At 36.3% G+C, this 10,748-nt stretch overlaps 1 pseudogene across 1 annotated transcript; it reads right to left on the bottom strand.

The window, feature by feature from the left end:
* Positions 1–2,052: 2,052 nt before the first annotated feature.
* On the bottom strand, positions 2,053–3,822 carry LOC149570738 (cytochrome P450 94B3 pseudogene; annotated as a pseudogene). The gene has a single exon (XR_016361822.1). The product of XR_016361822.1 is annotated as a cytochrome P450 94B3 pseudogene (transcript).
* Between the last annotated feature and the right edge of the window lie 6,926 nt (positions 3,823–10,748).

The following is a 10,748-nucleotide window of genomic DNA, read 5'->3' as shown; positions in this document are numbered from 1 at the left end:
AGTCACCACTTGCACACTTCGCACTCGTAGGCTTCCCGCCACCACTCTCCCAGTGGTGGGGCTGGTAGCTGGAGGCGCCGCTCTGCCTCCCCACCCTGTGGTGGCTCTGGCTAGTTCCCAGATCCTCCTCCTAGCACTCATCGAGATAATGTTGGCAAATGGCCCCGTTTGGAACTGGCGATCTCTCCTCCACGGCCTGAGGTCAAAGATGTAGAGGTTGCCAATGATCCCCTTGCTGCTACTGCTCTCGATGACGGCTGGTCTGTGCCTAGCCCACCCCCCAATCCCACCAATGATTGGGGTTTCAATGACAAAGATGATCCTCCTCCCTCGGCTGCCACTGCTTTGGCAGCCTGAGGTTGCTATATACTTTTTTTTTAATGAATAGTTGCTATTTCTGGCTGATGCCGTGTGTTTAGATCTGGCTTAGGCCGTTTGAACTCTCTCATGGGGTGATCTTGTATCCCTCGACCCCTTTTAGTGAATTGTATTCTAAGTATATTTTTTTAATAGAACAACACTATTCATCAAAAAAAAAAAAATCATGCAATCATTGCAATTGTTATTTAATAACATCTAAGTTAATAGATAATAAAGAAGGTCCATAGGAAAGGAAGATACCTCTAAGATTTGAGATAGAGATGGAGATTTAGAGAAAGGACAGGGGGATGATGGGGAAGAGTATGTTGGATAGTTGGGCATTTTCATTATTGTTTCCTTAGCTAATTTTATCTATCAAATAATGGTTATTCTATTTTGTTCCTCTACACCTAGTTTGTTATAGTTGGTCAGATGTGAGCCTTGTTATTCAAATATCAACATCCTTTGGAGACACATCTTTGTGTATGCTCAGTGGTGGCTATCTATTTCTAAGGAAGAGGAGGTGGCTCGTGTTGAAGAGGTTGTTATAGTTGTGTCAATTCTTGGGAGTTCTAGTTTGTTTCTCTCTATCCGCAGTCAAGTTTATTCCATGGTTTTTTTTTGTTTTTTTTTGGGTGGCTTTCTTGAGGGAAACTTTTTGGTCTTTTTTGTTCACATTAGGTGATTTGAGAATATTTTTCTCTGTTTATTGACACTCACAACATTCTAAGAGAAAGTGTACTTTTTTTGTGGTGTTGAGTTGTTGTAGCTTGTTGACCTATGACTTCTCTCCACATAGCTTGGCAATGGCATGCATCCCTTAAATTTCTCCCATGTTTGTCTTAGTAGGCTTTAGTTTTTCTTGGCTTCTCCTTGATCTATTATTTTGTTGTCGCTTTTTTTCTTCCCATTTTTGTGCCTCAGCTTTGTTTGTCAGAGGTTTGGCTTATTGTCCATGGTTTTCTTCCTTTTTGTTGTGGTCAAGTGGGGGTGCAAGTTTCAAGGCCCCTACTTGGCCTTGTTCTTTTCTTGGTTAGAGTTCTTGTTTTGTAGAGTTTTACATTTCTTTATCAATGCTTAATGTTGTTTGTGTTCTTTTCTCAAGTGGTCTATTGTTTTTGTGATTAGATTGTTTCTTATGAGGTATCTTTCAAGGTGGGTTATCTTGTTTCTACTATGTTTTTGGAATGTCTCATTTTTATCCCATCGTCTTCCTTCTAGTGTCATATCCAGGTTCTAGCATACCCTATTGATGTGGTCTATTTCCTTGAAAATAGTTTGTTTAGAGATCTATGTGGTCTTCTCTAAGATTTGGCTAGCAAAGAATAAATTTAATTTTTGTGTTGATTTCTCTTGAGGTTGTCTCCTCTACGATTTCTTCTATGGAAGTGAGATTCTCCCCTATCAAAGTGGAGAAGAATATTATAGGCATTGCATTGATGGACTAATAAGATACTATAACCAACAACTACATTTTATTTTTTTATAAATAGTCACTTTTCTATTTTTTTAAAATAATAAAGTTACATATTCCCAAAAAAAAGGTCATAAAATACAACAATTACCCTACAAGAGTTCACACCTTAGAGCCATCTTATTGACTTCTAACAACTACATTTTGATTTTGAAAAATAGTTGAAAACCTAATAAATAAATTTTAAATTTTAAAAACTTATTACATTTTCTATTTTCTAAATCTTCTAATATTCCCTCAATTGAATAGTTTCCAAATTGCAGATGCGCCCATTTTCAATTTAGGAAAAGAAAACGAACTAGTCCATTTTCAGCCAACCAAAAAAGCAACTTGTCACCTTCATATATGAAATTCGCTGGCAACCAAATAGTCGTACACATAGCTATATATAATATACATTTCACAAGGTAAGCTGCGTACAGACAATTCCAAGCTACAACATAGGCGATCCCGAGCTCCGCCTCTCCACAACCACTGGCAGACCATTCTTCATACTCGCTGTTAAACTCGGAACGCAGAGACCCTCGTGCTCCGGATCAACTCTCAACCGAAATCCCCGAATCACAGAAGCCGCGATGTATTTCATCTGAATCAGCGCCATGTCTTTCCCCAAACACATGCGCGCGCCTGCCTGAAACACTGCGTACTTAAATGGGCTCTGCGGAAGAAACACGCCTTCCTTATTAATCCATCTCTCTGGCTTGAACTCCATGCAATCTCCACCCCAGATGCTCTCCATCCTCCCCATCGCGAACGGATGATATGTCACCCAACTCCCCTTTCTCACCAACGTCCCGTCGGGGAGACAGTCATCATGTAACGCCTGCTTTGAGTCGTAGCGAACAGGCGGATATAAACGCATTGACTCGTATAGCGCTGCATGAAGATACTCCATCCCTTTCATCTCCTCATATGACACCGACGCCATCTTGCTCACTTCGTTATAAATGCGTTCCTCCACCTGGGGATGGGAAAAAAGGAGCCAGAAGAACCATGTCAGAGAAGACGCCGTCGTATCTCTGCCTGCCAACACGAAACTCACCACAATGTCTCGCAAAGACTCCTCGTCAAAGCCTGCTTCACTCAGTTGGAGGAATCTGGAGAGCAAGTCTGGTTTGAGATCTGATTCCTCACAGCTTCTCCTTCGAATTATGTCTCTGGCGAATTCGTGAACAACACGGACTGCCTGGGCCAGAGTCTTTTCAGAGCCCACGTTGAAAGCCCGCTTGAGTTTCCACTGCAGGCTGATCACAGATCGCGCTCTCTTGGAACTCAGATAACTCGCGATGTCCATGGCCTCTGCAAACTCCGATTTGGGGAGAGTGAGAACGAGACAGTTGGGATCCATCCCGAACGCCACTTTGCAGATGTTGTCGAACGAAAACCGCCGCAGAACGTCCTGAAAATCCAGAAAGCTCCCACTTTGAGAGGCCTGGTCGAGCAATGGCAGCAGACGATTAGTCGTCTCGGACTGCACGCAATCAACAATGAAATTTCTCAGCGATTTGGTATTGAATTCATAGCTTGCGATCTTCCTCTGCAATCTCCACGACTCCCCGTCTGCGTTGAAGATGCCGTTGCCGAGCAGATCATGCAGAATCTCATTAAAAATCCGACCTTTGGGATAATTATCAAATCGGGTCTTCAGAATATGCTCCACGTTCTCTGGATTAGCCGTCACCACAGTCGTAATGGCGCCCAGCCGCTGAACCGTCATGGTCTGCGTTGGGGAATCTCTGAGCAGCTGTGTATACCATTCACACAGCCTGCTTTGATTCTTCCAGAATGAAATCATGCACCCAATGAAAGGATACGATTCGGGTCCGTATGAATCACACGAACTCGTCCGCCTCAGTGAGAAAACCCCACATATTATCACCACCACCAAGCCTACAACTATAATGATTGCCATAGACATGCTGCAGAAAATGCTTGATCTTCAGCAGATCCGCCGATAAAAGATTCGCACTCGTAATGTTTATATAACACAGCAATTTCTCGTGATTTTGTCACCGACCTGTCCTGTTTGATTCCCATGTAATTCGAGCACATGTCTCCTTGCAAAATATAATTCTGCGAAACTCTTCTGCGCGCGCGCAAAATATAATTCATTTAATGAGATCCAAGTCACTGTTGCGTGTACAACCGACCTGAACTCGGGCCTAATTTCTAATTTGTAGCGGAATTTTAATGGAAGAAAATAAATGCTTGGCTTCGTATACATCTAATCACGTGGGCTAAACAGCGGTCGGTTAATCCAACTGTAATACAACTTGCTTAGCGCGTCGGTTGATGAATACATCTCCCCAGTTTACCAAATATGTATTTCTTGGACTATTTCGATGCTCACGAGTTTCCGACGTCTGCCATTGTCAATTTCGTGTTTTTAAAATCAATTATTCTGTTCTTTGATTTATTTGTTTTTATTAAGAAAAGCAGTAATTATTGGGTCAAATAGAACAATAGACACCAAGAGCAGACTGATTTATTTGTTGACATACCTGTAATTAAATATAGATTATTTTTTTGGTGTAAATCATGTCTCATTTGGAACCCAGTCATAACATTTTGGTAATACTATTCATTGATTCTTCTTTCCTTCTCTTTTTAATTTCAAAACATATTCTTAGTACCCTCAAGTGCAAATTGCACTTGCACCTGCCCTAGCACAAGTTATTTGGAAGTGTGAGTCCTTAAAATCATCTTGGGAACAATATAATCATTTTAGGCTAGTTTGACCCTGTTGGGCAGGCAATGCACATTAACTGAGCGCCATTTCATATTTTCTATTAATGAATCGTACTTAAATGACACATGTTTCTTCATTTTTTAAATCTATAAATTGATATCATTAATTATCTCATTATGCTTGTCACTTTTATTTAATAATTTAGATGTTTTTGTGTTTAATTTCTCATTCTCTTTTCATATTATGCTTTCATTAGGTTCTTTAATAGGAATTTTGATAGTGGAAAAGAACAAGTATGCATGGGATGAATAACTCCCACTTTAGTGCAACTCTCTACTACATAGAGACTACTCATTCTACTATCTCAACCAAAACTCTCTTTTAAACCTTCCATCTATCTGATTCAAACTTGACTTCACAACCTTGAGAACCAAGTTGTACCTAAAATCAAATTGTGTTTAAGACGGGGAACATATTCGACTTCTGTTAACAACCAAATACTACCATTCTTTAATTTTCATTGCACATATTCTATACCAAAAACATCACATGATTTTATATTACCCAAAACAACCTTACTGAAGCCACAAATTTGTAGGTGTTCAAAATACTCCTTAGGTGGAGTCACATGAAATGATGCTTCCGAATCAATCACTCAAACATGATCTTCAATTTTTTTAGTGGTTAGGATAAGAATAGTTGTATCATCTTGACATCCTACATTGGCCTCCTCTTCCTTTTGCTTGTCCAACACCTTCATATATGTCCAACAATTCCTTTTGACATGAGCTACTTTGCCACAAAACCTACACCTAGTCTTTCTACTTCTAGATTTTGACCTTGCTTGTGATATGTATTGATCCGTAGGATTCCTTCCTCTTTCTCTCGATCTTCCTATATTATCTACTATAGAAGAATTTCTTGTTGGTGTCTCACCCTCACTTTTCCTGCATATTTCTTCACTTAGAATTACACCAAAAAAATCATTGAATTTCAAGGTATTCAAACTAGAGACATAATTATTCACTATTGTAACTATACTATTCCAACTTTCTAGAAATGAGGATAAGATTAACAAACCTAAAATTCTTCATCAAAGGTAATTTAAACATAATCTATCTGATTAGTTGTAGTATTAAACTTATATAAATGTTCTACCATAGATTTAGCTTGAGCCATTCTCATATTGACCAACTTCTTAATAAGAAAAACTTTGTTCAATGTTGAGGCTTTTTCATACAATTTATCCAATAGAGTTATCAATTGAGAAACTATTTTTTATTTAGATATATATTAAATCATGCATACAGAGCCAATTACAACCGAATTTCTTATAGTGCTTTTCTATCTAAAATGTCCCAATCGTTGTCAAACATGGCTACAAGTTTCTTAGCTTTACCTTGTAATGGTCTCCATAGATCTTTTTGGTATAAAGAATTCTCCATCTACATTAAATCAACAATAAATAATTTTCTCATTGAGAGTTTCAACCTTTATTTCTTTAAGTGCTCTTCCTCCCACTCAAACTTGAATCTCTCCTACTAAACATTATCGAGCACAACATTCTCTAATACAATTTATCTAAACATTGAATAAAAAATTATAATAGAGATTAAATAAAGACAACACAAATTTTACAATTTACTCTTCAAATAGAGAAGTAATCCTATTAATCCTTGATATAGAGATACAACTCTCCACACATTAAAATGCAACAATCAACATCCTTTTATAAATAACCATATCATTATCTAGAATATGAAGAGCCAAAAGGCTTGGAGGGAAAAAATTGAATGACCATTGGGTTTCATATTTAATTGTTAGCATGAATGCTGGTGATACTACTTTGGGGAAGTATCCCAACCATTGGAGAGTATTGACATTTTGCATTCATGGCCATGTTTGTCATTGATGTCAACATAGCATAATTTTTGTAAAGACTAGTTGAGTAGCAGACATAGATCTTGATGGTACACACAATTTTTTGGTTGTCTAGTGATGCATAGTCATGGACATGTTCTACATAGTTTCTTGATCACGTGGTCAAGTGCTCATAGTCTAAGTTGAAGACGTACAAAAGTTGTACCTAATTTACAGAGAGCAATTTAGAGACAATGTATTAGGAAAGCAGTTCCTGATGTTTGTTCACTATCTTACATTTGAGATGTAATCAGAAGATGTGCGGTTAGGTAGTGACATAGGACAGTCTATTGGTGATGTTAGTGAGTGCACAAGCCCTAGTATTACATGTGTGAAGTCTTGTATAGACTGTAAGCCAATAGTGCTATTGTAATTGTAATTAATTAATTCTTTTATTATAATTAATTGGGAAACCCTCAAGGCCACCTCAAGGAATTATTTTGAAGATATGGTATAAAGGAAAGATGTTTTACTTGTTTGTAGTGTTTGTGATCATAGTATCAAGTGCAAAGTGCAGAAAGGAGCAGAGTGTTTGGTAAATGCATGTAAGTGATCCAAGGAATTATTGGATGTGAGTTTCCTAATCTTCTTACAAGATCAAAAGGAGCAGAGATCCAATTGATAGGAAAGAAGAAGAGGAAGGAAATACATTCCATTTCTATTATTCTGTAAGGAATAATATAAAGATCATTTGGACAATGGGTACCATCTAGTTGTTGCAGTTGTTTTGATAGTGGGTCCAACTATCTTCCACAACTCCTAATAGGGACTCATATGTACTGAATGTATTCATCGACTCTTAATAGGGTCCATCCACTAATAAGGAATATTTATATTAGTACATCATCTTGTGGGTACCATCCCCATTGAGGTTTTCCCTCTGATCAATGGTTTCCCTAGTTAACATATCTGGTGTTATTGTGCATGATTATCTTGCTATGGTTTCAGTTTATATTGCTCATATTGTTAAGTTTTTTTAAGGTTGATAATTATGATAATAGTTGGATAACTAATTCCCCCCACCATAACCCCCACCCGCACCCCCACCCCCACCCTCTTCAAAGTTATATTAGTGGACTATATATTCTAATATTAATAAGGCTCCTATTTATTGGAATTTGGTGAGAGAGATCATGTTTCACACCTATTGTGGCTCTAAAAACTAGTGAGAATTTTAGATGCATTGGGGACTAATTTTCTAAAAAATTTGCAATTATCAAAGAGAAATTATTTCCAAGAAAATTCAATAAACCACCTTGAATGTTTACTAATGCAAAATATATCACCTTGACACCACCATCCCCTATGGCCATATAAACATAGAAATCCATACACAATGAAAACACACAAATAAAGGTTGAAAATAAATTTTGTTTAAAGAGATTGCCTATGAAATTTAAATGGACACCTTTTTCATTTTAAGCTTGTCTTCAAACACCCTTTTAATAATTTGGAGATAGAAATTTTTCTTTTTCTTTTGAATTTATTTGAATGTTAATATGACTCCTAAATAGATTTGTGCCTACTTGTAAAGTAAGAAAATTGGACATGCTTTGAAGCTTTCACTAGAGAATAAAGGTTGGTGGTGCAAAGAGAAAGCTTTTAAGGTTTGCGAGAATTAGAATGGGTATTTGTGGTGTGCATCATTTACAAAAATCTCCTACAATTTCACGATTTCTTGAAGCATGTATTCTCCATTGAAGATTTTGTAGGTCTATGTTATAATTTTTTTCTTTGAATTTAATATGCACATAATCATACGGTGTTGATATTGTTTTCTATTTTAAGCATATATTCACTACATGGTACATGTTTATATAATTTCTAGAGACTTAAGGGCTATCAATCTCATTCCTAAGGTTTTATATTTGACATGCTTTCCTATTATCTCTTAGTGTTTTGTAGGAAAATATAACATAAGGGTTTTAAAGTATGGTATAGATGTCATGGTTAAAGAGGCTTTTGTAGATTGTTGAGACAAAAGGGTTCTTAGGCTGCATGATATTGATGCATTACAAGACCGGTGAATCCCCAAAGGAGATGTCCTAGCCCCCCAAAATAATAACCACAAAGAAGAATATAAATAATAACACAGTGATTTAGATCTAAAAAAACACCAATTCTCATACTAGAATCATAATATTTACATCCAACATTCCATACTATAATGCCTTCCAAGTTGTATGACCAATTACAATAATAGTTCTACAAGATCCAACCTCTAGCTAGCTGAGACCCACATTCTGGTAAGAAACTCCAAGAAGAATCTAAACTTGTGCTCATAAGATATGTGTCGTCATGCATGAACTCCATACTCAAACTATCTCACATGGTCATAAGGATCTCCATTCTCATAATTCTTTTCATATTGAGGGAATTTAGTCTTGTAGGGGAAAGGAGTGATTTGAAAACTTTTGTCAAATGGTAAAGGACATATAAATTGAATAGAGAATGAAGTCTAAAGTTTCACTATTTTCCATCTCTTTTAGCATCTTCATCACAACCTCCTCATAAAAGGGCTCTTTCTTTTGAATCATCTTATTAACATCAAAGTTGTATGGTAACTTTTTTCCTTTAGATATCAATTGAAATAGATAATAGTTACCATTTATCTTTAAGTGTTTCTTGATAATTTCATGAAAGAGAAAATATTGTTAGAGTTTCAAAAAGTTCTTATTAGTAATATCTTGGTTTGAATCGTTCTCATCTTGAGACACATATGAAGCATGCTAAGATCTATGTCTAGAATTCCTAGGAGGTGATTTGTATTTGTCATATCAAGGTGACCTTGGAGGAGTGTTTGGTGGTGATCCATTTCCATCGTTCTCAAGTGCATTTGAAGTGAGTTTTTCATTATTGCTAAATATATTTTGATTGAATTGTCCATCATTTCCAAACAAATTTTCATTAATTCAATCATCCATATTTTGTGCTTGCTCCTCTACAAAATCTTTATTGTTTGAGTCCATTTTTCTACATCTTTCATTTTGCATAAAAAGGTCATGAATGTATTTGTCTATTTCCTCCCTAGACATAGTGTAGGTGAGACTAGTTTCCAAAATACCTAGGATGTAATAGGCATTTTAAGCTTTGGGTTTAACCATGGAGGAAACTTTGTAGTTAAGCAAGTTTAGGCTAGAGTAGTACTAGGATGGGTGACCTCCTGGGAAGTCCTGGTGCTTCACCCCTATGAGAATCACCTAGACCCAATGAGTGCTAAGTGTTCCATTTATTCTCATGACAGATGGATTCATGTTGAATCACTACTCATGAAACATGGGTCAATGAGTTTGACTCAAAAATCACACAGTTAAATCCTGATAACAATATCACAATGTAATAGATGTTTCAAAGATACTGCTAAGATAACTATAAGGATCATGCCAAGCTTCTAAATTTTCCTTAGGGGACTCATCAAATATAATTTGGGGTTATTTTCCTAAATGATGCTAATGAGTAGAAATCAAAGGTAACTTGTGAAAACTAACTTGAGATTGTTTTCCTTGGTTAGCTTGATACGTTTTTGTTATTGGCATGAGAGAGAATGAAAAAAAATAATAGCATAACTCAAGAAACTTGATGTCCAAATTACATAAGTAAAACTGTCACTTGTCCATAGGGTAAAAGAGAAAGAGTAAAAGAGAATTATTAGCAAAGATATACTTGCTAAAAGGTTCCCAAGTTGTGGGATATAATGCTCTATGTATGACACTTGTGGGTCAAGAAAAGTTGTACCGAGACAAGAGATAAATAAACCAAAGAAATAGAAACACTTGGACAAGTGAGAAATCCTACCAACCAAGAATATAACCAAGATAAGTGATCTTTTTCAGCTAGAAACACCCTCAATCCTACAAATATTAGAGCAAGAAATTAGGAATAGCCAAATACAACCACTCTAATCAAATAAGAATTAGCTTCTAAGAAAATAACCAGGTTCAACAACTAGGTGACACTTCATAGAGAACCCAAACAATATAAGTAAACAATATTTCAAGAAAGTATGATACTCTTGCAAAAGGAAAGATGAAAAACTATAGAGAAAGTAAACGATATTTTCTAGGAAGTTAGACAATATGCTAAAGGGTCGTACATTATTTCTCTTGACTACAAACAATGTTTCATAGAAGAGACAAGACAAAATTTCAACCTAAAGACCTAGTTTGAAGGACTCTTTTGACAACTTGATAAATAATGACTATTCTAGAAATGTGTAAACTTAGTTTTGGAAAAAAAGTGATATTTTGAAAAAATTTATTGTGACATGAATAGTAGTCTTGAAATAATTGAACAAAGGATGGAGAA

Source organism: Cupressus sempervirens, chromosome 3, assembly GCF_028749045.1.
Source record: "Cupressus sempervirens isolate cs-2001-9-10 chromosome 3, ASM2874904v1, whole genome shotgun sequence".
NCBI lineage: Eukaryota > Viridiplantae > Streptophyta > Pinopsida > Cupressales > Cupressaceae > Cupressus > Cupressus sempervirens.
This window is presented reverse-complemented; position numbering and strand designations above follow the sequence as displayed.